Source organism: Octopus sinensis, linkage group LG25 (genome assembly GCF_006345805.1).
Source record: "Octopus sinensis linkage group LG25, ASM634580v1, whole genome shotgun sequence".
Classification (NCBI taxonomy): Eukaryota; Metazoa; Mollusca; class Cephalopoda; order Octopoda; family Octopodidae; genus Octopus; species Octopus sinensis.
The window spans coordinates 11610078-11613582 of NC_043021.1; the positions used below are offsets into that span (position 1 = coordinate 11610078).

The 3505-nt window shown below is 37.1% G+C and overlaps 1 protein-coding gene across 1 annotated transcript in view; it reads right to left on the reverse strand.

Moving 5' to 3' along the window:
- The window catches only part of LOC115224238 (ARF GTPase-activating protein GIT1), a 125176-nt gene extending 122009 nt beyond the window's left edge, over nt 1-3167 (reverse strand). The window contains exon 1 of the mRNA XM_036513222.1: nt 3041-3167. The gene's annotated coding sequence lies outside the window, so the exon portion shown is untranslated. The remainder of the gene's footprint in view (nt 1-3040) is intronic.
- Between the last annotated feature and the right edge of the window lie 338 nt (nt 3168-3505).

Here is a 3505-nt window from a genome sequence, read left to right on the forward strand (position 1 = left end):
CGATGTAATCGACTTAATCCCTTTGTCTGTCCTTGTTTGTCCCCTCTATGTTTAGCCCCTTGTGGGCAATAAAGAAATATATAATAATATAAATTATATATGCATATATACAAAGATATATGCACATACCTACATATATATGTATATATATGCATATATGGGTACAGGACATAAAAAAAACGTTGAACACAATGAGAAACGAAAACATAAAAACAAAAACATAGAAATGAACTTTTTTTCGAACAACGAAAAAAACAGAGAAACGAGACATGCAACATAAAGAATATTCCCCTTCATCAGTTGTCCCTGTTTCAGCTACTCCACGTTATGAAGGCAGGGACTATCATCTCTTTTGCCGCTAAGTCACGGGGACGATCCCCCACTTATTTTGTTAATTAGGGGGGATTTTTGAAGAACAAGGAGGAATTCGCGGCTTGTTCAGTGAACAAACGAAACACACTACCTGGCAGTGGCTAAAACGCAAACTGATCAAGTTTATGAATAAATTTTCTTTTTGTATGTTTGTGTCCTTTTACACAATATTAAAACAACGGCTAAAATTTTTCTGAAGCAACACCCCAACAAATATCATCGACTAGCTGCCACTGCACTCTACTGTCTAAAAATATACATACATACATAGTGGCTGTCCCCCCCTCGTTATCGAGTATGGCCATTGCACGAAGCTTAATCAATGTTGTTATCGTGCAATGCCTGTGCCAGAAGATTTTTTTTAAAGTAAGGAAAGGCTGTGCACTGAGTCAATCCCACTCACTAAGCAACACCAACCATAATCCGAAAAGAAGAACAAGTCAACATCATCGGTAACCACTGAGCCGCAGGTTTTATGTCGGAGTTATTCCAGTAACCTGAGTTACCTTCTCCTAGAACGATGCCCTAACAAAGGCTAGGAGTCCTTTACTCCCAATGGTTTAACCGCGCGATCGGGTATTCAGTCCGATTATTTCTGTGTCCCCGCGCATGATACATCCTTAAGACATTTATTGGATGGCCGTTGACTCTCAAGAGTTCCTCCGCCCTTTGACGGGTTTTGTTTTTCATCCCACAGGGTGTCCAATAAACACCCATATACATACATACATACATAGTAGATAAAAAGAAAACGAAGAACAAACGTAAGAAAAACAACAATAACGCGAGGACGTGGTACATGCAAAGTATAAGCAGACGTTCAGAGAAGGAAAGAAAGGTGGTTTCACGTTTCGAGCAATGTTCTTCTTCAGAAAGAGGTGGCAGAGGAAAGTCCAAGAAAAAGGAAGACGGAGGGAAAAAAATCGCCAACGATTCACATGGAGTTACATTTAGAAATGTAACACACATACATACGGAGAGAGAGAGAGAGAGAGAGAGATAAAGAAAGGAGTTAGAGAGAGATTGTTAGTAAATAATAATATCCATGAACCGTGCAAGCAAGTTTAGGAGCATATATATATATATGGGGGGGGGGATTCTGCATCTGGGTGTGTCTGTGGAGTTGTTAGCTAACTTCCCCTACATCATTTTAACAAATTTGATGAAACTTGACACGTGAGTAGAACACATGTCTGGAAACCTCATGGCATACTCAGATTGTTGAAAAAATCGATAATAGGACCCTTGGAAGGCATCCTTATATATATCTAATACATTTAATTTTAAAAACCAGGGGAAATAACCCATTCGACCCTGGAAGGGATCCTTATATATAGCTAAGGGAAATAACCCATTCATTTTTCTAAATTATTTGGTAAAAATGAAAATGAGTATGTTTATTTCTTAGTATTTGAACAGTTAGAGTTATTTTTGCAATTTATCCAGTACAACCCTTAAACAAGTAAATAGTATTTTCCTAAACAATAGACCCACTTATTTCGGTTAGTGGCTTATTCACAAATATACCAACACTAGCGCCTCTGGAGGTGATATTCTCTGGGAACGCACAAAGGCCCTTTTCAGAGTTATTTACTTTGAATTCTTATCTCATATCTGATTAGTCTGTTATTACGTAACATGCTTCACGATTTTAGTACACATACCTTAGTATTTCCTCCTATATTCCATATACTCTTTGAATGCATTAAAGCCCTTATCGGGGCTACTTTATTTGAATTCTTACTATTAGGTAACTAATTTAATGTTATTACATAACTGACTTCACAATTTTGGTATTCGTAATTTACTACGGAATTCCTAAAAACAAGATCCTGTGTAAGACAGTTCGGTATTCTCTGTAAATGCACAAAAACCGGTTTAAGGGCTACATACTTTGTATTGTTGGATTAGGGAAACAATTATGAGAACGGAACCAAGGAATAAGCCCTGCTTTCCCAGGAATTACCAGGTATGTCAGCTAGTATATATGCATACATACATACATACATACATACATACATACATACATACATACATACATACATACATACATACATACATACATACATACATACATACATACATACATACATACATACATACATATAAAATGATTAAGGTACTGGGAAGTACCAGCTTCGCTAGAAATAGGAGCCATGTGAACTCTGAAGTCACAGAGAGCTCACTTACGACTGGTTTCTTTCAGTTTCCGTCTACCTAATCCCCTTGATACCTAAACATCCAAAACCTAAAAACTATTCTTTACAAGTACCTCAAAGTTCCACCACCAATTGCTCTGACGAAAGAGAGCCTTAGAAAGTGTTTAGACATTCGGCTGTTTAGACTCCTGGATATTTATCGTTGGTAAACGATGCATGAAAATGAATACCTTTGAAAGGATAGAGATGAGAAGCCATAAAATAAGACATCTCAACAAAACGCCTCCACCTGTTCTTAGGTCGGGAATCAGTATGGTAACTGATATGATATGGGATAGCAATGTTCATAAAAGCTGCGAGGAAAGGAATTAACAGATGTTATAACGAAAGCTGAAATTCACTGATTTAAATAATAAAAATGAGGGTTTGGTTATATCCAATGTTTTTAATATCATATATAACCACTGAAGCATGAAATGCAATGATTAGAGAAAATTATTCGGGCTTACCTGATATCTATTAATAATATATGATGTAGGGGAACGACAAAGCAGCATAAGTAAAACAGGAAAAAACACATACGTAGTGGAAGCGGATATGCTTAACACTCGTCAGTTATCGCTCAAAAATCACCACAATTTTGACACCTTTTGCTAAAATTTTGTATGCTCAACCACAAAGAGAAAATAAAGAAGAGCACTCAGAGAGCGCAAACCTCTGCCAAGGCAACACCAACGATTAGTAACCAGAGATGATTTTTAAAATGAGAATATCTGAAATAAACTCAACTGCTCTCACGAACGAGAATACTAAAAACGACCCCGACTGCTCTCGAAAGTTAAGTTAAAAAATAATCCAGAATCCTTGTCCGGTACCAGATCGATCCCAAAATTTAATCAGTTCGTGCCAATCACGAGACCAATTATCCCTGAAAGTTTCATCCGAATCCATCCAGCGGTTCTTGAGATGTTAAT